Source organism: Symphalangus syndactylus, chromosome 20 (genome assembly GCF_028878055.3).
Source record: "Symphalangus syndactylus isolate Jambi chromosome 20, NHGRI_mSymSyn1-v2.1_pri, whole genome shotgun sequence".
Lineage (NCBI taxonomy): Eukaryota > Metazoa > Chordata > Mammalia > Primates > Hylobatidae > Symphalangus > Symphalangus syndactylus.
The window spans coordinates 35,049,096-35,074,496 of record NC_072442.2 but is presented as its reverse complement, the minus strand read 5'-3'; the positions used below and the strand labels follow the sequence as shown (position 1 = coordinate 35,074,496).

Genomic DNA, 25,401 nt, shown 5'->3' with positions numbered 1-25,401 from the left:
TCACCATGCTCTGCTAGTTGATTTTAATTGTTTACAAAGAAGGACTCTCATTATGCTGCCTGGCATGGTCTCAAACTCCTGGGCCCAAGCGATTAACCTCAGCCTCCCAAAGCACTGGGATTAAAAGCATGAGCCACTGTGCTGAGCTGTGCCTACTTTAAAAGACTGAAAATAAAGAATAAATAAATCTTTGCCAAACTAAAAAACAAAGCAATAGTTTCCAGGTCTTAGATAAAGAGAATTCTGTGTCACGAAGAATGACAAAAAGCTTATTTAGGTGTTAAAATGATTTGCTTATATTTCAAAGAAGAGGAGAAAGAAGGTACATATAAATTTTTCCAGGCCAGGCACGGTGGCTCATGCCTGTAATCCCAGCATTTGGGGAGGCCAAGGCAGGAGGATCTCTTGAAGCCAAATGTCTGAGTCCAGTACAGGCAACATGGTGAAATTCTGTCACTACAAAAAAATAAAATAAAATGAATATGGCTGGGCACGATGGCTCAAGCCTGTAATCCCAGCACTTTGGGAGTCTGAGGCAGGTGGATAATGAGGTCAGGAGTTCGAGACAAGCCTGGCCAAAATGGTGAAAACCTTTCTCTACTAAAAATAATAATAATAAAAAATTAGCCAGGCATGGTGGTGAGTGCTTGTAATCCCAGTTACTCAAAAGGTTGAGGCAGGAGAATTGCTTGAAGCTGGGAGGTGGAGGTTGCATTGAGCCAAGATCATGCCACTACACTCCAGTCTGGCCCACAGAGCAAGACTCTGTCTTAAAAAAAATATTAAAAAAAATAAATCAAGTTAGCCAGGCATGGTGGTGCATGCCTATAGTCCTAGGTAATTAAGAGGTTGAGGCAGGAGGACTGCTCAAACCCAAGAGGTTAAGGTTACAGTGAGCTATGATTATGCCATTGCACTTCAGGCTAAGTAAAAGAGTAAGATTCTGTGACAAACATTAATAATAAAAGTTTTCTAAATTATATTAAGAAAAGGGAAAAAAATCTCTTTATTTTCAAATGGGAGAATAGATCCGCTAATTTCTAACTTGTATTTCCTTCTGCAAAAACTTGGTCTAGGCCCATGGTTTTAAACTACTGGACATCTGAATTTTAGTAGGTGCTGGATTCAGGCAACTGAAGGGTTGCCTTGGGCACACGGTGTGCACATGAAAAAAAGGGTTCGTGGGGAACTAAAAGGTAAAAGAGGGGAAAGTGCTATTAAGAACCCAGAAGTGGGAGACAGTACAGGGTTGGTTGAAGGACTGGTTCATGCTACAGATACTGACCCAGGTGAAACTTTGCTCTGAGTTATTTCTATGTCCATACAGGAAGATGAGATTGTGATCAGGTGGCACAGAAACCCGGGATGGTGAAAAAACCAGGTTGCCACTGCAGATTCGGTGGCTGATGAGGTAGAGCATATTTTCAAAGGACAAATATTTCTTTGTCCTTTGAAATATTTTCTCTCCCTTCACCAATATGAGAACACTTTTTCCTCAATATCAGCATCCAGTTGCCTGGCCTGCAATGTGTCTCTAAGGAATGGAAACTAAGCGTTGGGGTAAGAAAATCTTAATGTCCTAAGGGGTTTGCTTTTAGCGCATGGGTGTACCTGGAGATTCCTTCCAGGTACAGTGCATCCAACCACTCCACAGAGAGGCTGCATTCCCATACCTTGGGCTGTTCCCTGAGAGGAGATGACACAAGGGATGCTATTTACCAGACACTTCAAGAGTCATGGCCACTGTTGGCATCTTGGGGAATTCTCAAGCAGTTTTGAAACTCAAAACCAGGAAAATAACAGGATGGCTGAGGATGTATTGCCCTGTGAAGTTTCCAAAATGAAACCTCAAACCAAAGACTTTCTGATGCGGTGTCTGTGCCAGGGGAAGATGAAAGAAAGGGGCACAAAAGTTTTCTGCTTTTTTTTTTTTTTACAGTGGGGTGTCAGGGGATTATTCTCTGCTTTCATCTCCTGTAAAATGTTTACAAATGAAAATCTTTTTTTAAAAAGTGACATCCACTGCTTTTTGAAAAAATGAAGAATTAAAATACTGCATCTGAAATGTACAATAAAGAACAGTTGATAATGCTGGAATTATGGAAGTTTAGTTAGTGTTGGTGAGTGTCAGGAAAAAACTGGAAATTTAAAATCTGACTGCAAGCCAGAGTTAGGCTGGGGTAACAGGGTGGTAGATTTGAGGCTCTGCTCGTCACACATTTGGAAAACGCATGAGAAAACTAGTTCTCTTTTGGAGTGTTAAAACAACTAAAAAACAGGCGATTATGTTGAGGTGGCTCTAGTGTCCTGAGCTCTGAGTGGAGCGACAGGCAAAGGCCTCCCTAGATCCAAAAAGCTGCCCATTCTTCTCCAGCTGTGCACCTGATTAGATACTTTCCCCTCCAGCACCCATGATTGGATATAGTTCAATTCCCTACCCCGCCCCCTCAGGCCATGAGTGACATATGTGATTTGACACTGGGTTGAATAAAGCAAGAATTATAGGTTTTTCCTGGATCCTTTTCTGGCAGCGCTTCCTCCATGCACTAGAAACTGGCCCTGCCTGTAAAATATTTGCATTTACATTTCTATGTAAGATTATTTGCATTTATGAATAATATATATGTGTTATTCATACATGGAAGCAATATAATGACAGTTATTTTAAAATTTCAGATGTTTTACTTTCCTGGCACATCTAGGCTTTACAGCAGGCAGCCTCAGATTTCAAAAGGGAGGCAATTCTCTAAGAAATAATATGTGATGCACATGTGAATTTTAAATATTCTAGTAGCTACATTTTAATAAATACACCGGACATACTTGCTGGTGCCTGTAGGTTGAACTATTAGGGAGACTGAGGTGGTAGGATCACTTGAGGCCAGGAGTTTGAGACCAGCCCAGGCAACATAGAGAAAGCCATCTCTACAAAAAAAAAAAAAAAATTGAAAAATTATCCAGGCCTGGTGGTGCATGCCTTCAATCCCAGCTACTCAGAAGGCTGGAGTTCGAGGATCACTTGAGCCTGGGAGGTCAAAGCTGCAATGAGCCATGATCACACCACTGCACTCCAGCCTGGCTGACAGAGCAAAATCCTGTCTCAGAAAACTGATCTCTGGAAAGGCATTTTCTTTTTCTGCAGTGTAGCCAAACAGCTAAGTATGTATTGAAGCCATCCTTTAATTTTTAACAGGGCAAGAATGTTTTCTAAGATCCCGAACTCCAGATATGTGATGGGGCAAATCCTGAAGCGTACGTGGAAATCTCTCACAGCTAAAGCATCCCTCACCCCTATCCAGCACTTCTTACCCCTGGCGCAACAGAATCACCTGCAGGGAGGAAAAGTTTCAAAATCCCTTAAACCCAAGTTGTAACCGATCAATTCAATCAGAATCCTTGGAGCTGGATCTGAAAAAAATATGGTTTAAAGTTGTGCAAGTGATTACAATGTGTAGGCAAGCCATAAAACCATGGCTTTAACCAGCAGCTTTTGTTAGAAAGGATTTCTCAAATGAATGTAAAAACGTTTGCTGCTGAATTGTGACCTTTCAATTTTACCTGCTTTTCCTACAATGTATATTTTGCAGACCCAGGCTCTGCTGCTCGCTGTGTTCCCGATTCACCCAGTGCCGTGTGTGCTCAGTGCATCCTGTGCACCGGTCACTGTGTTGTGTTCCCTGGCCTGGAGGAGCGTCATTCTTCGGGGAGAAGCTTGCTGAAAACAAAGCTGCATTCCAAAAAGTTAAAACCATGTTACTTACTGTGTTGAGGTAAAAATTAAAAGACCTAGGGGGGCTCACCCAAAAGTTAAAACATAAATAAATAACTTGGAACATTAACATACACCTGATGATGTCTTGAGTGAACACACCCCACTTTAAAACAAAACAAAACATTACTATTATTCCGAAATATTAATTTAGGATAGTTATGCAAATATGTACTCATTAAATTTTTATTGATGTATAACATGCATACAATACAGGCACAAAACATTTATGGAATGCTTGATGAATTATTACTAAATAAGTACACTTGTGTATCCAAGAATCAGATTTGTTCATGCCCCTGACACTTTCTCCTTCCCAAAGGTAACCAAGACCTTAAGAGCTAAGTGTAGATAAATTTTGTCATTTTGTACAAGTATTTTATTACACAACATTAAAAACGTATACAAAATACAAAAAAAGTATAACAGACCAGTCACCCAGTTTTAACAACTACTAGTCATGTGTCATTTTTGTTTTAGCTATACTTCCAGCCATGCCCCTACCCCCAATTTCATTATTTTTTAGGTTTTTGGATAAAATGTATATTCATTGCAAGGTACAATGTGAACTGTAAATAGTAGAAAGATGCTGTTTCGCCATGTTGGCCAGGCTGGTCTTGAACTCCTGACCTCAGGTGATCCGTATGCTTCGGCCTTGCAAAGTGCTGGGATTACAGGCGTGAGACAATATACTCGGCCTGAGAATTCGTATTTCTAACAAAGTACAAATCCATAAGGTACATGACAACTGCAGTGTCTATTTGCAGTAAATACAGTTTGATGAATAAAATGAAAAGCAATTGACCTAAGGTGGGAAAAGAAAAACCGATCAAAACATGGTACTACGTGCTATCTTTAGGAGCATTTGGTTAAGAATAACAAACCAACGAATTTTATCGTTTTAATAACCGAAATTGGCAAAATTTCTACTTTTTCTTTCATAGAAATGCCCTTTGCAAGCAAAAATTTTCATATAGTTAGAGCAAAAATGACAACCATTTCCAAGTAAATGACTTTGGAAATTAAGTAGCAGATATCAAGCTCATGACCTTCAGTTAGTTACCCCAAACTCAGTCATTTACATAGCAAGTGCAGATAATTTTCATAGCTTCCTATTAAAATTATATTTTATTGCCCTTACAAATTGTGACTGTTTTTAAATAAAGTTCACTAACTAAAATTTTGTATATGACATATGATAAATTCCCCTTCAAGTCACCTTACATTTACTTAATTTTATTAGGCAGTATCTGTCTACCACCCAATAACACTTGGGGATTCTCCCTCCATTTGCACAGGCGTCATAGCTGGGGATCAGGGATTCAAAAACCCAGGCTGCTCCCTGCATATTTTTCCTCCTCAGACATCAGTTCATCAGTCAATCAAGTCACGTGAGAGTGGAGGCCATGTATTCCCTGCTATTCCTGGGCACTCTCCTCCAAGGAGGAAAAGGCCGGGAGGTCCTGTTAGAGGATGTGCTCTGAGAGGCCGGGCTCCCTAAGGTGTGAGAGTTCTAACCAGCAGGTGTAGACTTTTCAGGAGGGAGGAATGAGGCAGGCATTCCAAACCTGGAGCTTCATCACCTTTTGTTTCATCTCAAGACAATTCTGAGGGGCTGTTTTGGAATGTGTCTGGAAGGTGAACGTTGAAGAAGAGTGTGGGCTTTGATGTGACTCAGATGAGATCTTTCATGGGGAGGCAGGAATTCAATGCCCAGAATCTGGGCTGCTGTCTTTGAGGTCACTAGATTGCCTCTTTATAGCCAAGTCCATTATTACCATGTTGGAGGCTGGAGATTCTAAATGGCTTCCAGCCCGCTTCTCTGATTCTCTTTGGGAGATGGGGTCTGAAAAAGACAAAATCAGTATTTGTGGGAAATTCTAGAAAGTCTGCTTGGAAACCTGGGAAGACCTCTTGCCTAGTGCCTAATGCTCAATTTGCAGCTCTAGCCACGTAGATGCTTGGTAGGTATAGAGCTGGATTTGCATTTATATCAGCAAAACCTATGTCAGAGTTGAAGAAGTAGTCAAGACGAAGTGTCTTGGTCGCAGGCCGGGGAACATCTTAAAAGCAAACTTCTAGCCTGCTGACTCTTGGCAATGAGTGTTCGGTCCTGGCCAAAGTGCCTTGAATGCAGCATGAGGCCAATCCGTAAATCCAACTTCTAATGGAGAAATAGTAATATTTTTTCAGTTTGAATCAATCAGGGTGAAACTACCATGCTATTGGTTTGTTTACTTTTTATTATTTCATATAAAATCTAACACAAAATACATTAAATGCTTATTGACATACATATTTATTCTTCACCTGGCTGATAATATCTGCCTAATTTTAAACTTCCTTCTATTTTGTAGGTTTCAACTTATTTTATTGTAAGATATTGTTAAATTAATACAGGCAATGTCACTTTTACATATAATTTTATTTTATTTCATATATTTCCTATTGGCTTTTTACATTTAAATTATGGACTATTTCATCATATAAAAAGCTTCATTTGTGTTTTAAAAATAAGTCTTAGGGTTTTTTTGTCTTGTAATTTCCATATTACATCGTAATGAGATAAACGATGTTTTCAGGGTATTTTAAGTTTTAGATAATTACTCATTGAACCCACGTGAAATTTGTTTTTACTGTATGTGTGGGTTGGAGAACTGTTTTCACTTCTGATTCATCTTTACTGTGATCTCCTCAGAGCTCATACCTCTTGTAGTTGGGGGATTGCATTTTATAATTCCAATAAATGGGGCAAATTCAATAATAACATAATACAAACGAGTTTGAAAGCAGGACATATCTTCAAAGCATACACAACAGGGGCCTACCTATGTACAACAATAATAATTTATAAGTTACAGTTTAGATGGAAAGTAAAAGTACAGAAAACTTGTTAAAGTAAGTTAAAATGGAGATCATGTCTCAATCTCTGAGCAGACAAAATTAGTTAGGTCTCATAAGTGATCGCAAACTTGCTTGATTTGCAAATACAAGCAAAACTTAAATTATTTCTTGTAGCTGCCTATTTAAAAAGGAGAAATGAAGCTCAACCAATCAGGAGTAGCCAATAACCTTATATAAATAGAAACTGTCCAAAAAGGTAAACAGACAAACAAAAAACAATAAAAAATGTTGTGCTACCACCAGTCAAATGATTTCTTTGTTTCTACATTTTTCCAATAAATACTTGCTTCTTACACTGTCAATGAAGCACTAAATATCTTTTGGTCTGATATTTTATAACTTATCAATTGCTCTTACTCAAATAAATGCTTTACAATTTCATTGTGTCTCACATTACTTTTTAGCAGAATAAAATAAACTGGAATAAATATTACAAAAATGTGTACAGAATATGAGAAAAACATAGAAAGTTTATAAAATATATGAATGTAGACATAAGCAAATAGACAGTTTGTATCATATTCTTTGGCAGAAAAACTCAATATTATCAACATCAGTTGTCCTTAAGTTTATTTATAAATTCAATTTTGTTCCTATACAGATACCATTAAATATTGGAAGTACACGTTACTATAAAATATTGTATAGATGAAAACACAAATAACAAAAGACAAGAAAACTCCAAAAAAAAGAAAAAAAAAACAAGACTGGCAACCCCTGTGAAAAATCTTGATTGATTAAAAATCTCATAGGTCACTGAAACTAAAAATTCAGAAATAAACCAAAGTGACTAAGAAAGTGTCATAGTGCATCCAGGCTGCTATAACAAAATACCTTAGACTGGGTAAAGGATAAACAACAGAAATGTATTGTTCACAGTTATGGAGGCTAGAAAGTGCAAGATCAAGGCAGCAGCAAATTTAGTAGATGGTGAGAGCCCTGTTCCCCATAGATGGTACCATCTTGCACACGGGATAAGGGCATTCCCTTCAACTTCCTTTGAAACAGCACTGATTCCATTCATGAAGATGAAGAACTCTTGGCTTCACCACTTCCCCAAAGGCCACATGCCTAAAATTATCCACATAGGAATTTGGAAGGGGACATAAACATTCAGGCCATAGCAACAAAAACTACATGGAGGATGGCATCATTAATACGTGAGGTGTAAAAATGTGATGTTCTTATCACAAAGAAAATAAATTATTCTTCATGGCATATAACAAAATAAAGGTCCAAAGAAAATATCTTTTTATAAATAAAAATCTATATGCTAAAAAGCTAAGTGTTGATAAATTTAACCCTACAGGTTGCATCAGGATGTTCAAGGTTTCCAGGGATGAGCAAGGCCCCGGAGTTTCCTCCTGTGACATTTTCCTGGAAGTTGCTCATGCTGTTATTCAATTTGAAAGTAGATAATATTGTTTGTTTCTGTTCCAAAATTTACTAAATTCCAAATAATATAGGGCACTTTACGCGTAATTCTCAAACAATCATTCAGTCAATGGTGCTCTGCTGAGGAAGAGCACAGATACATCCACACACGTATGGTGTTCCTCAAATAGAGGACTTCGGCCTGTGCCGGAGCCACCTATGTTGCACGTGATCAGAGGCTTTCCCAGGTGAGCAATTCTCTGCAGCCCTGCCACAGACTTAACCCTGAAAATCTGACTCAGAAGGTGACGGATGAACACCCACCCTAGCGTTCTAATCTAATGGATCCTCTCTTAATAATCCCTTCCAGGGATCTGGGATCTTTCCTGGATTCATCTGGCACACACAGCTAGGCTCGAAAATTTGTACAGAAGCTTTGACCCTCACTGGCCCGCCTGCCCTGTCCTACCAGCTTCTCTAGAAGTATGCTTCTCTAGTTGCTCCTGAAAGACACCACCTAAGGGTATCTCTCTGTGCCAATATAATTGATGTCATAAAGTGAGAAGAGAAATAGGCAAGAGTTGAGCTATGCTAGAAGCTGTGATTTACCTAAATATTGACAAATACAGATTCATCTCTAGGTAGTAGAAAAACAGAAGGAGAAATCCCAGTTCATAGAGGAAGAAGAAAATACAATCAATGCTGCCTGGGGTCCCGCTTAAGCTCAGCCACAGGGTACTAAGTCTCATCAGGAAGAAGCAATGGTTGTCCATCATCTGAAAAACTGTGTCCTTGAACCATGGGCACCAAGAATGCACACTGCCCACTAGAGTTTCATGCCTACATCACAGAGATAGAATAGTCTCAAAGGATTCTTAAGAGTAATGTGAGGGACCGAAAGGAGCTGAATCCACAGCCTCTGCCTTACCGTCTGATCAAACTAATACTATTCCCAGACTCTTTCGTGGGCTGCACAAGGGGTTATTCAGAAAGAAAAAAAGTTGTTAATGTCCCACCATTTTCTGTAGCTTCTGAGGTCTAAGTTATTAATTCCCCAGGTTCCAGGTTGTTGTTCTCCCTCTACCTCCACAGATCCAGTGCGTCTCATTCTGGTACCTATAATCTCACCTTTATTCTAGACGCCCTCTACTTTTTTCTAGACATTTTATCTAGTAGAGCCAGGTAAAATAGAGACAAGAATATTTACATAAAACTTAACCAGAACTAAGTTGGAGTCCCATAAGTGCTACTAGGCTGGGATGCAACTCAGAGGGTACACAAGCCAGGCTGGCCTAGAATTGCAGTTATGGGAAAGAAAGACATATTTCACCCAGGAATTATTAGCATGAAATTCCAAATTTGAGAAATAGATTCCTAGATCCCCCAACCATTTCATCCTTATCTTGGAGGCAGTCAGGAACAGATAATCCCCTTTTAGAGAAAAGCATACCTAATCAACAAATTATCTAACCAACATGTGTGGAAAAAGAGGGAACATCATAGAGTTGGCCAGTTTTAGTAGATGTGGTGATACATGCCAAAAAGTCAGATCTCAATTGGTCTGAAAAGCCTAAAAGGTGGGACAGATTAGCTTCAAGGGACACATGGTATGGCTGGAGTCAGCTGACTATTACGCTGAAGATGTCAACAGTGCTGACTGGTATCTCAAGAAGTGGGCTAAAAGTCCACTTCTGGTTATTCTGCTAGGTATGGTCTAGGAATTGTTCAACCATGAGACAAATAGGTCAACTTTCACCAGCAACCCCAAGTCTGGCTTGCAGTATTAGACTCTGCGTTAGACACAGATTTTGGTTCAATCTGCAGCTTGATTGTGGTTACTCTCTAGAAAACAAACGCTTACTATGGACTTCTAGATGAGTGACCCAGTTAGATCAGCATCTGAGACTGTTTCCGGTTTGTAGCCCAAAGACATTCAGACAGTCTACAGTTTCCATTGTAGATAACCAAACAGATAGAATATGGGCAATTACCCCAAACCCTGAGTTCTGACCATTGAGAGGAGCAACCACTCATTTCAGGTTCTGTATGGCTGGCACAGGTTAAACAGCCAGAGCAGCCCAGTGGACATCATGAGGTTTCAGCTTCCCTGGCTCATCTATGAAACAGGAGCAGTCATATAGGAAATGCTCAGTCAATTGGGGGCCCAACAGAGACAGCAGTTTTGCTTCAGACGATAGAAGGAGGCACAAAATTTCTACCAGCTGGGGATGCCCTAGCCCTCTATAGGTCAAACTTAGTTTGTCAGGAGTTCTGTAGCAAGCTCTTAGCTGACTTTCAAATCAGCGTAACAAGTAGTAGTGTCAAGATGGCTCTGAGTCCAAAAGGCCAAAGAACACCTCTAGGTGGAGGCTAATCCTTTACTGGAGGCTCCAAATGTCAAAATCAAGATTTTCTTGACCTCAGGATGAATTGATCAATGCAATTCTCCCCAAATATTTTCACTAAACCTTAATTGGAAAGTAAGACTCCAGATTTTGTAACCCTCACTAAAAATAAATCTCTGATTTTTTCACCTGGGACCTATGTATGTGTGTTGGAGCATGCCTTTACCAATCAGCATAAAGTTATAACTCTCCTTGCGCCTCTACTTTCTACTTGTGCAGAGTTTAAAATACAGAGGTGAGAGCTTAGGGTTTTCTGGGCCTTTGGCTAAGCATGTACCTGACCCTGAGCATCCCCATTTCCCCATTTCCTTCTTGATCCCGAAGACCATTATCACAGTCCTCATTCCCAGCAGCTTTTCCTCCTCGAGCTTTTCGGCATGATTATTCTTAGGCCCAACTGATATCCTTTGTTCCTGGTGGACTGGGTAGCTCATTCCCATTTAAATGCTTTTACAAACATTAAGCTATTGATTTAAGATTTCTCCGCTTTTTAAATTAAGCAATGCTGCTGTTAGCTTTCCGCAGGACTTCAGGGTTATAAAAAAAAGGAAGAATATAATTATTTTATACCAATAGTATGAAAAAGAGACTGGGGATGACTATATTAATAGCAGACAAAATAGACTTAAAAAGTTACAAGAGACAATAAGACATTATATAGCCATAGAATGCCCATTTGGCAAGAAGATAGAAATAGTTTAAACACTTACATACCTAATAATAAAACATTTAGATATAGAAAGCATAAGTTGACAGAATTAAAGGGACAAACAGGCAGGTCTAAAATAATAGTTGAAGATGTTAATACTCCACTCTGAGTAATGAATAGAAAAATGAGATAGATGATAAATTAGGAAATAGAGGACTTGACTGACTCAATGAACCAAATTGATCTAATAGATATATACAATATACTCCATCCAACAAAAGAGAGTACACACTCTTCTCAAATGCACATGGGGAAGTCTCCAGGATGGGCTGTATAGTAGATCTCAAATTAAATCAATAACAGATGAAACGCTAGAAAGTTTACAAAATTGTATAAATTAAACAGCCAATAAGTAAAGGAAGAAATCACAGAGGAAGTACGAACATACTTACAGAGGAAGAGAAATGAAAACAAAACATATCAAAAGTTATGGGAAACAGCAAAAACAGTGCTAAGATGAAAAGTTTGCAACTAAAATACGTTTAAAAAGAACAAAGATTTCAAATAAATAATAACTTTATAAGCTAGCAAATTAGAAAAAAACACCAAATTAGATGCAAAGCAAAGAGAAAGAGGAAAATATTAAAAATTTTAGCAGAGATAAATGCAATAGAGATTATACAAACAACAGAATTCCAAAAAACCAAAAAAGTTCATTCTCAGTTCTTCAAAAAATTAACAATTGGCAAACCTTCAGCTACACACACAAAAAATTAACAGCATATTCACATACTAAAATGAGAAATGAAAGTGGGACATTACTACTAATTTGAAGAAATAAAATGTTTAAAAAAGTATACTGTGAACTATGATAGGATGATAAATTGGAAAACCTAGATAAAGTGGGCAGATTCCTAGTTATACAAGAATTGATTACAAAGAAATACAAAATCTGAATAAACAACTACTAAGGAAATGGAATCAGTAAACACCTGTTCATGAAGAAAAGCCCTTGTTTTGTTGGCTTCACTAGTGATTTAGATCAAGCATTTAAAGAACAAAAATCCTTTCCAAAGTCTACCAAAAAACTGAAGAGAGCAGTTCCAAACTTATTCCATGGTGCCAGCATTAGCTCATACTAAAGCCAGACAAAGAGACTACAAAAACCCATAGACTAATATCCCTCATGAACACGGATGCAAAACTACTCAGCAACACCCTAGCTAACTACATTCAGCAGTATACTAGCAAGATTACACCCCACGACCAAGGAGAATTTATTTTTGGAATGCAAGGAAGTTTTAGCATTTGGCTGGTTTCAGTGCAGTGGTGTTTACAACTAATTGATCACAACCAGTATAGATTTCTTTATTCTTTTTCCAGTCTCACTGGTTCACTTAACTAGCCTTTCTTTACAAAAGTTTTAGCATATGAAAATTAATCAATGCATATGCCACATTAACAAAATTTTTAGAAAACGTTATCTCATTAATACAGAAAATGTATTTTACAAAATTCAAAATATTTTATAATAAAACACAATAAATTACGAATAAAAGAAAACCATCTTTGTAAAATTCACATATAAAAACCCACAGCAAACAACATGTTCTAGAGAAAAAGACCAAAATTCTTTCCTCTAAGCTCAGAAGACAGACAGAATGTCTGCTCTTGCCAGCCACTTTTATTCAACAAAGTATTACAAGTTTCACTCAGAGAAATTAAAAAAGACAATGAAATAAACTACATCAAATTTTGTACAGAAAATATGTTCTTTTATGTAGAAAATCTTAAAGATTCCACACACAAAATATTAAAACTAATAAATTCAGCAGAGTAGTAGCATACAAAATCAACATTGAAAAGTAAACTGTATTTTATGTAGTAATATGAATAATCTGAGAAGAAAACTGCGAAAACAATTCAATTTACAATAACATCAAAAGAATAAAATACTTAGGAAGTAACCAAGAAGTAAAATGCCAATTACTTTTGTGTAGATATAAAAAAATCAATTTTTAAGTTTATGAGGAATCTCAAGGGACCCTAAATTGCAAAAATAATTTTGAAAAAAAAATACCAAAGTTATAGACATCATACTTAACGATTTCAAAACTTCCTACAAAATTCCAAAATAGGATGCTACAAATAGACTAATGGAGTAATACAGAAAGCCAATATAAATAAACCCTCATATATATGGTCAAATGATTTTTATGGGAAATGAACTGCCTTTACGACAATTAGTGCTGGAGAAATTGGGTACCCACATGTGAAAGAGTGAAGCTAGGCCCTTAACTTATACCATAAGAAAAAGTTAACTAACGGCATCAAAAACCAAAATGTAAGAGCTAAAACTACAAAATTCTTAGTATAAAATGTAGGTAAAACATGTCATCCACTGGATTTGGCAGTGATTTTTTTTTTTAACAGGACACCAAAAACACAAGGAACTAAAGAAAAATAGATAAATAGGACTCTATCCAGAATATATAAAGAATAATTCAGCAATAATAAAACAAACTACTTGTTTAAAATATGGGCAAAATACTTAAACAGACATTTCTCTAAAAATTATGTGAAGTGGCTAATAAGTCCATGAAAAGGTGCTCAACAAAACCAATCATTAGTAAAACGCAAATATAACCCCAAATGATATATCGCTTAACAGTCATCAGCATAGCTACTACCAAAAGAAAACAAAACAGAAAATCAAAACAACACTTGTGAGTTGGTGAGGACGTGGAGCAATTAGAACCCTTGTACACTGTTGGTGGAAATGTAAAATGCTGCAGCTGCTATAAAATAACAGCATAGTAACTAAAAAATTTACACATAAAATCGCCATATGATCCCGCAATTTCACATCTGAGTATGTAGCAAAAGATGTGAAAGCAAAGACACAAAATAATACAGGTACACCTAGGTTCACAGCAGCATTACTCACATCACCCAAAAGGTTTTTGAATTACCCGTGTTGTCTGAATTATCATCAATGAATAAATAAATAAAATGTGATTTATACATACATTGGAATATTGTTCAGTTATGTAAAATAAGGAAATTCTGACACATTGTACGTCATGCATGAACCTTAAGGACATTGTGCGAAATGACATGAGCCAGTCATAAAAGGACAAATACTGTATCATTCCACTTATGAGATACTTAGAGTAGTTAAATTCCGGCAACCCAAGTAGAAGAGTGGTTCCTAGGAGCTGGAGGGGGAGTAACAGGGAGCTTTTATTTAATGTGCATTGAATTTTGGTTTTGGAAGTTGAAAGAAGGTCCCCACGAATGGGAATAATAGTTGCAAAACAATGTGAGTGTAGTTAATTTTTCTCAGCTGCACACTTAAAGTAGCTAAAATGGTTAATTTTATATATACTTTACCACAATGTAAAAAATATTTTTTAAATAAGCAAACTATAGCTATCTGCAATAGCATGAATTAATATCATAAATATAAAGTTGCATAGAAGAAAGTAGATGTAAAAGTATACATATTATATAATTTCACTTATATAAAATCCAAAAAGTGAACGCAACTGAGGTTCTGGCTTCCAGTAGTAATGAAGTAGACTAGTTTGTTGAATAACTATTTCACAGATAACCATAATAAATCTTAATAAAATACTATATTTTGCTATACAGAAATGCACACTGTTTAGAAGAACTCAATGAAGGTTTTAGCTATGCCACTGTAGAAGAGATAAGGATTGGAGTTTGAATCTATTCAAATTAACTCCCTCTTAAAATAATAATTTTCAAAGAAATACAACAGAATCCAGAGTGCCTGTAGTTCCTATTACACAATTTAAAAATTCATGAGATGCGTGAAGAAGCATGAAAATGTAATCGACTCACAAGATAAAAAGCAGACAATAGAACCTATTCTCAGGAAGTGCAAGATGCTCTAATCAGTAGATAAGATTTGAAAGAAGCTATTATAAGTATTCTCATGGGGGGAAAACAGTCTCATGACAAATGAACAGATGTGTAACTGTGCACTCCCAGTCCTTTAGTCACAGGGCTGCGGGGCTAAGGAAGGAAACTGACATAAGTTTTCTTGTATTAGGCTGACTTGTCCCAGAGGCAGCAATAGGCACAGCCCAGACCCAGGAAAAGTCTTGATAATATTATCTAATGTGCTCTGGAGGCTCTCCCAACACTCCCCCAACACAGGGAAAAGAAAAACAAATTTTCTTTGTTTTATGGAATGAGTTCATAGATTCTTGTTCTCTGTAACTACTGACTTCAAGTATTCTGTTTTATCTAAGAAGTACAATGAAAGTCATGAGAAGCCTGAATATGCCGAACTGCAGCTGTTTGGGCACCATAGTGAGGGTTATAGGATAAGCCCATGCCCTGGGAAACTTAGATAATGGACATGTGGGTTGATTGGCAACCGTCATGTGCAATCCTGTCTTTTTCCTGCCTCTGTATTCCTGCTTTCGTGCCACTGTAAGCTTGCTTCAAGCTAGCTCGCCCCTTTTGTGAAGTATGTATAAAAGTCAGGTGCTGTCTTTGTTGCAAGCCCAGTCTTTTTGACGTGAGTCAGCTGGTCCTGAGTGCACTTAATAAAGATTCTCCTGTTTCAACCCGAGGTCTCTCTCGTCCTCGTGAATCCCGCAACAGGACAATTCCAGCATGCACCAGGTTCATGGGACAGTGCGCGGCACTGAAGGAAAAGTGGGGCGGGAGGGGGGTGCATGGCTGTAAGCACCTCTTGGGCTTGCTGGGAGATGTAGTCTTATAGAGACTCCCAGCCCCTTGGTCACAGGGCTGCAGCACCAAAATCCCGGCATACAACGGAATCAGGGACAGTGCACGTCACTAGAGGAAGAGGTATGTCTGTGCATGACTCGCTGGGCTTGCTGGAAAATGTTATCTCATGAACACTTCTTAGTGAACAGTGTGCGTCACTGGAGGAAAAGGCGGGGCTGTGCAGGCCTTGCTTTGCTTGCTGAGAGATGCGGTCTCATAAACACTCCCAGCCCTTTGGTCACAGGGCTGCAGGACTACATTCCCATCATGCACCAGGATCAGGGATAGTGCGTGTGCCTGGACGAAGAGGCAAAGCTTTGGGCGCCTCCTTTGGCTTGCCGGGAGATGTAGTTTCATAAAGTCACCCAGACCTTTTATTACAGAGCTGCAGAACTACAATCCCAGTATGCACCAAGATCAAGGATACTGCGCGTTACTGGAGGATGAGGCAGGATTGTCCACGGCTCGCTGGGCTTGGTGGGATATGTATTATCATAAACACTCCCAACCCTTTGGTCGCAGGGCTGCAGGACTACAATCCCAGCCAGCCCCGGGCTCAAGGAAATTGCGCGTCGCTGGAGGAAAAGGCGGGGTTATTTTCTACTTGTTGGGCTTGCTGGGAGATGTATTCTCATAAACCTTTCCATCCCTTTCATCACAGGGCTGAAGGACTAGACTTCCAGCCCCAGCATGCACTGGGCTCAGGGACAGCGCACGTCACTGGAGGAAGAGGGAGGGCTGTGCGCTTCTCGCTATGCTTTTTTGGGAGATGTAGTCTCATTAACACTCCTAGCCCTTTTGTTATAGAGCACAGGACTGCAATCCCAGCATGCACCCAGCTCAGGGACAGTGCGTTGGTCACTGCAGGAAGAGGCAGGGCTGTGTGCACCTCCTGGGAGTACTGGGAGATGTATTCTCATAAACACTCCCAGCCCTTTGCTCACAGGGCTGCAGGACTACATTCCTGGCATGCACCCAGCTCAGTGACAGTGCGCTAGTCTAAGGAGAAAGAGGCAGGGCAGTGTGCACCTTGTTGGGCTTCCAGGGAGATGTAGTCTCATGGCCTCTCCCTGCCCTTTGGTCACAGTGCTATAAGACTACAATCCCAGCATGCTTGGGGCTCACGGACATTCCCCTTCACTGGAGAATGTGGGGAAGGTTGTGCGCACCTCGCTGCGCTTGCTGGGAGATGTAGTTTCATAAAGACTCTCAGACCTTTTGTCGCAAGGCTGCAGGACTACAATCCCAGTATGTATCGGGATCAAAAACAGTATGCGTCACTGGGAAAAGCTGTGGGGCTTTATGTGTCTCGCTAGGTTTTCTGGCAGATGTAGTCTCATAAACACTCTTGGCCCTTTGGTCACAGGGCTGCAGGACTACAATCCCAGCATGCAGTGAGTTCAGGGACAGTGTGTGTCACTGGAGGAAGACGTGGAGCTGTGCGTGCCTCGCTGGGCTTTCTGGGAGATGCAGTCTCATAACCACTCCAGTCCTTTGGCCACAGGGCTGCAGCAGTACAATTTCAGCATACATCGGGCTCAGGGAGAGTGTGCAAGTCAATGGAGGAAGAGGCAGGTCTGTGCGCTTCTCCCTGTGCTTGCTGGGAGAGGTAGTCTTATAAACACTCCCAGCCCTTTCATCACATCGCTGTAGGACTACAATTCCAGCATGCAGCGGGCACCGGGACAGTCCGCCTCACTAGAGGAAGAGAAAGGGGTGTGAGCGCCTTGCAGGGCTTTCTGGGAGATGTAGTCTCATTATTTCTCCCAGCCCTTTGGTCACAGGGCTTCAGGACTACAATTCCAGCATGCACCGTGCTCAGGGACAGCGCGCGTCACTGGAGGAAGAGGTGGACCTGTGCTCTTCTCGCTATGCTTTTTCAGAGATATATTCTCATAAACACTCCCAGCCCTTTGGTCACAGGGCTGCAGCACTACAATCCCAGAATGCATGGGGCTCAGGGAGCGTGCGCTAATCAGTGGAGGAAGGGGCGAGGCTCTGCACGCCTCCCTGGGCTTCGTGGGAGATGCAGTGTCATAAACACTCACAGTCCTTTGGTCACAGTGCGGCAGCGCTACCATTCTAGCATGCACCAGGCTCAGAGAAAGTGCCCGTCACTGGAGAAAGAGGCAGGGTTGTGTGTGCCTCGCTGGGCATGGTAGGAGATGTAGTCTAATAAACACTCCCAGACCTGTCATCACCGGGCTGCAGGACTACAATCCCAGCATGCCCTCAGGGAACAGTGCGCATTGCTGGAGGAAAAGGCTAGGCTGTGGACGCCTCCTTTTGCTTCCTGGGACATGTAGTTTCATAAAGACTCCCAGAACTTTCGTCACAGGGCTGCAGGACTACCATCCCAGTATGCACTGGGGTCAGGGACAGTGCGCGTCTGTGGAAAAAGAGGCGGGGCTGTGTGCATCTTCCTAGGCTTGCTGGGAGATATATGCTCATAAACACTCCCAGCCCTTTGGTCGCAGAGCTTCAGGACTACAATCTTAGCATGCACCTGTCTCAGGGACAATGAGTGTTACTGGAAGAAGAGGCGGGGTTTTGTGCACCTCCCTAGGCTTGCTGGGAGATGTATTCTCATAAACTCTCCCACCCCTTTGGTCAAAGGGCCACAGGACTACAATCCCAGCATGCGCCAGTCGCCGGGATGAGGCATAGCCCTGGAAGAAGGGGCGAAGTGGTACACGCCGCAGCTAATATGCTGGGAGCTGTAGTCTGTTAACTGCTCTCAGCCTGTTTGTCCGTAGGCTTCAGAACTATAATCCCAGCATGTACCGGGATCCGGGGTGCATAGCTCTGGAGGGAGGGACAGAGCGGTGTGGACTTCCCAGGGTCCAAAGCACTGCTGAGTTCTTATGCTATGCTGACTCTTTGCCACGGAGAGTGAGTACAGAGGTGGACCTGGAGGACAGGTCTGGGCTGAGCGTTGAGGGGGGTATTACCCTACGAAGATACCTTACCTTCGCCCAAATCGGGCGGGTTGTCCTCACCCGATTGGCCCTATGCTTCTCAGGTTCCTCTTTCGGCTGCACCCAGGGTTCCTTCCAGAGCATTGCACCTTCTGCAGCCCAGGGCGCTGCCTTCTTTCCTAAACTGCTGTGGAAACTGTCCTGATGTCTGAGACACTGTCCATTGTGACGCAACCCTCTTTTTTCTCTAGCCAGAGCGCGTGCTCAATCGCTTTTTAGAGAAATCTTCCACTGGCCTGCTTGTGAACAGCTTCGTAGCTCTGCAGGGGCTGACAAGTGCTGTGCCTTCCTGGAAACGTCACTCTCAATGGCGCCTTTTTCACGAATGTGAAAGTCGAGGCATCAGGAAGGCTAATTATTGAGTTGCGGAAAATCTGCTAAGAGCAAAGGAGAAAACCCCATTTCCAAGGCGTGAGTCTTGTGAGCCGTTTTCATCAACCCATTTAAGTGGACAAGCTCCAAAATGCAACCTGAAGATGCTGACTATTTAGGCATTTTACACTTGAAATCAATAGTCTCATCTTAAGTCAGGCCTGGCTTGCCAGTGTCTCAGAGACAAAAATGGGACCTGATCCCTCAGGAACAGATAGTGGTCCAGCTTTATGGGAGCAGCTTTTAAGATGTGGAGCACTTGGGGTCATTTGAAACCCTCTATCTTCAGTAGGGACTTTTACTTCTAGAGATCATGTGAATTTTGATTTTATCTGTCCTTAAGCTGAATCTTTGCTCATTTTAATAGTAAAAACACATTCCTGGGTGGAATGTCATTGCATGCTAATGAGACATGCAATATATGCACAAATATATATAGCTACTGCATGTGTGTACCCACAGGGCCACTCAAAACATACTTACTATAACACTTCTTTCCACCTTCTTGTGAATAATCAATCATGTAAAACATCCAGAAGGAGGGTTTCTCCAGCAACGATTAATGCTGTCTCACTCTTATCAGCAGGCTGCCCTGGAATCTCTTTCTCAGACTGTACCGTCTATTCTGCAGTTAATTTTCAAGTATTCTTTTCTTTTTTGTGTGCAATAAATTATGCTGTACTTCTTTTGCTACGTGTTTCTTGTTTAAATTCTTTTAAACTAAGAAGATAAGAACCAAGGTATTACATCAGCCGTCAACATTTCTGGTGCCATGGCCTGGAGAGAGTTTTGTCCTCTTCATTAATTTCAGTTTCCCTTTACTTGCAGTGAATACTATGGCAGTTCCAGACTACCTGGCCGACTATTGCTGCTTGTTCCAGCGCTGTTTCACTAAAGTTCTAGGGGAAACATGTTTAAATCACCTATATTCTCTAGAGAGAGAATATATGTCGGCTCTCCTTTTGGCTGCTGCTTCTGTGGTATTGATAAATACACTAACCACATGGGTTTGTCTCAACATTTCATATTCGGGCTACTTTGCCGCTTACTTTCACATTTTTCTGGCCACACTTCAGACTCAGCTTATCGTTTGCTGTCCCTTCAGCAATACTCGATCGCCACCTAGTGGCTATTGTACTTTATTTTTCTCGTCAGGTTTTCTGTTTACAATTTTGTTTTGTTTAGTTTTGAGTGGAACATTAAGAGAACCCTGTCCCTTCAGGCTTTATGCACTTCCCAGCTCCCTGAAATTGTTCTTCAACAGGTTTTCTTTGCTGAACAAAAGACGCACAGTCAGGTAGATGCCCGGTCATGGGGTTTGAATCTGAGCATTGCAGGTGTTGTAATTGGGCATCATAAATGGCAAACCAGTAAATTAGGGAAAGGCTTGTCAGCCAGACATCTGCCCCCCAGCCAGAAGCGGGGGTCATCTTGGCAAGGCTGGAGATGTCCACCGCTGGTGAGAGCTAGGACGGTGTATAGCAAATGCCTATGACCTTCTAGAGCTTCAGTTAATGGGGTCTCGAGGGGATGCGCTGGACACCTTGGTGGTTCCACTTGTCCCATTGCGATGCCCATGGCCTCCTGGACTTTAGTACATGTTCTGACATTGCAAGATTCTCTCGGCACCATGGGAGCCGCTTCCTCTACTGTCATTGAAACACCCCTGGGATGTATATTTAAAAATTGAAACAGCTTTTGGCTAGATGAACCAAAAAAAAAAAAAAAAGAAAAAACTTATCTTCTTTTGTAAAACTATTTAGCTTGCATACAGATTAGCTAACAAAACATGGCTGGAGAATGAGACTGTGAACTTTAACACCCTCCTACAGCTAGATCTTTTCTGTAGAAATCAGGGAAAATGGTCTGTAGAAATCAGGGAAAATCCTATGTGCAAACCTTTATGGCCTGACAACAAAACCCAGCTCTATGCAGCACCTGTGGGCTAAAGCCTAGTAAGCCAGAAAGCCCCTCAGAAGCATTAGATCATCTCTTATTAAGGGGAAGGGACCCCAGACCCCACAGCCCAACACCAGCTCCACACATGGGCCTTCAGTGGCCCACACCTCCTTTAGAATCCGCAGCATCCCCCACACTATCAGAGTCGTCTGTAGAATCTAAGCTTGTTTCACCTCCTCCTTATGCTCCTCTCTATCAGCCTTTGCCATGTACAATAGAGACCAGCCCAGCTGTAGTTACTCACGTGGAGCTTCACACCGTGCAGGGCCAGAGAAATTGCTCCCCTTATAGAAAGTCTCAAATGGAGAGAGGACCATCAGAGTGCTTCTCTTCTCAATAAATGATCTAATCCAATGCAAGCAACAGCTGTGATGGCTCTCAGAGAACTTCAGCGCATTTATTGAAGCCTTCGAGGCTGTAACTTTGACCACCATTCAACTTCACCATCCATAAATGGACCCAATGACTGCTGACCACTTAGCTGCACAAAACTTTTGCTTATTGGCAAAAAATAGAAAAGACTTAAAACTTTTGCTGCTTTCACCATTTTAATGCAGAATTCCTTTGCAGCACAAATGTCGCCATAAGGTGGAGCCTTGGGAATCCAGTAGAAACTATCTCAGAAAACCTCAGTGGGTCCCCAACAAGCAGCAGAGGCCTCGATAGACTTCAACAACGTTGGGACCCCGTGGCCACTGTAGTCCGACAAAACCAAAGAGCCTGGGATCTTCTCTCAGCCAGGCAAAGAGGAGCATGTTTATATCTAAAAGAAGAATGCTGTTTTTGAGATCAATCAGCCTGGTTTAGTCCAAGAAAATATTAACGATATCATCACCCAGGCAGACAAAGCTGAATCCCTAGGAACTTCCATGGGAACATGAAAGCAATGTCCATTGTCTGCCTTGCTCTCTTTAATACTACCAATCATTATCATACTTTCAGCTTTTACTTTTGTTCCAATTTTGTTTGAAATGTTAACTGATTTCTTGCTCTCTTGCTTGCGGCAACTCCATGTTTGCATGATGGTTTTGTAAGGCTTTCAACATTTGGCTGCCAACATCTTGCCCACTGGTCCCAAGGACGACATGGTTTACACCCGGTTAGATCACACAGGGGAAACTTTAACGCCCAGGCTAGGCAGAAGTAACACCCACTCTGCAGGAAGCAGCTCCAGAAAAAAATGGCCTAACCCCTCAACCTCCAATATGATTATTGCCCTAAAATCTCTTAGGGTGAAATTGAGGCAGAATAGATAGTCCAGAAAATGACCATGATCTCAGGATACAGAAACCATGGTGACTGTCAGCCAACACAATAAGCCTTAGCATTTGCATTGCAATTGGGCTTATTCAAGCAAAGCAATCCTTATTAAGGACTTTCTGTTCTAGAAAGCATGTGCATTTTGATTTTACCTGTCCTCAAACTTAAGTTATGCTTATTTTAATAGCAAAAAATACACCCCCTAGCCAGGCACGGTGGCTCACACCTGTACTCCCAGCACTTTGGCAGGCTGAGGAAGATGGATCACTTCAAACCAGAAGCTCGAGACTAGACTGGCCAACATAGTGAAACCCCATCTCAACTAAAAATACAAAAATTAGCAGGGTATGATGGTGCATGCCTGTAATCCCAGCTACTCAGGAGGCCGAGGCATGAGCATGACTTGAACTCAGGAGGCGGAGGTTGCAGTGAGCAGAGATCACACCACTGCACTCCAGCCTGGGAAACACGGTGAGACTCTGTCTCAAACAAACAAACACACAGAAATACACTCCTGGGTGGAGATCTAAGACGCCAACAAGACATGCAACACATGAACAAGCACGTACAGCTACTGCGCATGTGCACCCAGAAGACCACTCAGGACATGCTTACTAGCAACTCCTCTTCCCCCCTCCTTATTAATAATAATGTAAAACTCCCATAAGGGGGTTTCACCAGTGACCATCCACGCTGTCTCACTCTTATGAGCAGCCCGCCCTGGAGTATCTCTCTCACCGTGTACTGTATTCTGCACTTAACTTTCAAATATTTTTTTTCCAATAAATTATGCTGCACTTTTTTTCTTTGTGTCTCTTGTTTAAATTCTTAAAAACTAAGAAGACAAGAACAGAGATATCACATCAGCTGTCAACACAGCAATAAGTCAGCCTCCTTCCTGTGGGCATAGCCCATGCAGAAAAGGAGAGTTGCATCACCTAGGTGCTGGATCCAAAGATATGTCACAATTTATCCTGTGCACAAAGTTAAGGTCATTGACGAAAGTCGTATTAAATAGTTTCTCAGCCCAGGAATATGTCACAATGGCTCCTGTGAGCAGAGATCAGGCAGCATAATCACATAACTGGTGTGCTGGACACAGCGATAAGCCACGCTTTCATCTGTGAGCATGACTCCGGCAAGGAAGAAGAGCCACAGCATTTAGGTGCTTGCTGCAGAGGTACTTAACAATCTCTCTTATGGGCAAAGCTCAGGTAAAAGAGAAGAGTCAAATCTCCAAGGTGATTCACGTAGAAATTTGTCACAAGAAACTTTTTTGGCAGGGCCCATGCTGGATCTTCTTGTCTTCTAGATATTAGTTCCAGGGATAAGTCAGAATACCCAAAATACACATGGCTCAGTCAAAAAAGGAGAGTCACATCACCCAGGTACTTGGTCTAGACATATGTCACATCTCTTTTATGGGGACAGCTCAGGTAAAAAAGGAAGGTCACATCAAATAGTTGCTAGGCCCAGAGATATGTCACATTGCCTCCTGCTTGAAGTGTCCAGGCCAAAGACGCACATCACCTTGCTGCTAGGCCCATGTTCCTATATAAACATTCAACCAGAGTTGAAATGGTGGCTCATTTCTAAACCCAGCTCATAGGCAAGGGAAGACTCTCCTATCCTAACCTAGTTAATTGTAATGATGTTGACTCTCATACCTGGGCTTAATGCTACAAGTACGATCATGGGTCCCTACCATTAGGAAGGTCTCAAAGTTGATTGCAACTCTCATTCATACTGTATAGGGCCATTGGGTAGTACACAGAGCGTGCTAACTGGGCCGAGCACACAGGTGAGATTGTGACACTCATATGCACACCCAGCCAAGAGTAACTATTGTCATCATCTCACAGGAACAGAGGTCAGTCTGCAGAGGAATTGAGGCTCTCATGCACAAATCCAGTCTGGTGTTGAGATGATTATTCTTGGGCTTTGACCCAATATACAGGAGGTGTTGAATGTCATGCCTACAACTGAGACAATTGTGGCATTGTTAATCTAATTCCTGGACCATTCTGCAGCTTTCATTGTGAAATTTGCCAGTGCCTAGCACCTGAGTGGCTTGACGGTCTTGCATGGACCCAGCCCACAGATGGGATATTAACATATTGCTGGATCCAGCGCATTGAGGGTGTAACTCTATTCTCCTTCCTTGGCACTGCCCACGGTGAGCATTTTGACATATCTCTAGACCTTGCACCCAGGTGATGTGAGTTTCCTCTTCTGCCTTGGCGCTGCCCACAGGAAGCGTTGTGATATATAGCTTGGCCTCGCACCCAGGTTATGTGACTCTCCGGCTTGTGCACTGCCCATATTGGACACTGTGGTGTATTGCTGGGTCCACTACTCAGGAGATGTAACTCCCCTGCCTGGGCCCTGTATTACAGGGGCATTGTGATATATCTCTGTGCTCATCAGCTGGGTAATGTGATTCTCTTCTCCTGCCTGGTCCCTTTACACAGAAGGGATTGTGACATGTTGCTGGGCTTAGCATCAAGTTGATGTTGATGTGAATCTTCTGCCTGGACCGAGTTCACAGAAGGCATTGTAAAATACCTCTGGGTCCATCACCTATTTGATGTGACTCTCCTCTCTTACCTGAGCGTTGCCCATAAGAGAGATTGTGACATATCTCTGGGTCTAGCACAGGGATGATGTGACTCTTCTCCCTGCCTGGGTCATGCCCACAGAAGGAAGTGGGACTTTTATAACTGGGCACAGCACACGGGTAATGTGATTCTTCTGCCTGGTCCTTACCTACAGGAGTCATTGTCAAGTACCTCTGGGCCCATCATCTAGACTATGTGACTCTCTATTTCTTCCTAGGGACTGCTCACATAAGGATTGTGACATATTACTTTGCCCAGTACCTACATCATGTGACTTTTCTCTCATGTCTGAGCTCCATCTTGGAGATGAATGTGACACACAGCTAGGCCTAGCCCCTAGGTTATG

At 41.5% G+C, this 25,401-nt stretch overlaps 1 long non-coding RNA gene across 2 annotated transcripts in view; it reads left to right on the top strand.

The window, feature by feature from the left end:
* Nucleotides 1-3,839, top strand: part of LOC129482831 (uncharacterized) — a 35,681-nt gene extending 31,842 nt beyond the window's left edge. The window contains exon 4 of one of the 2 annotated variants that reach the window (XR_010117942.1): nucleotides 3,588-3,839. This is a non-coding gene — a long non-coding RNA (uncharacterized lncRNA). Of the gene's footprint in view, nucleotides 1-3,193; nucleotides 3,566-3,587 lie in introns of those variants that run through there. The other variant, XR_008657824.2, reaches the window with a different exon arrangement.
* The last annotated feature ends 21,562 nt before the right edge of the window (nucleotides 3,840-25,401 follow it).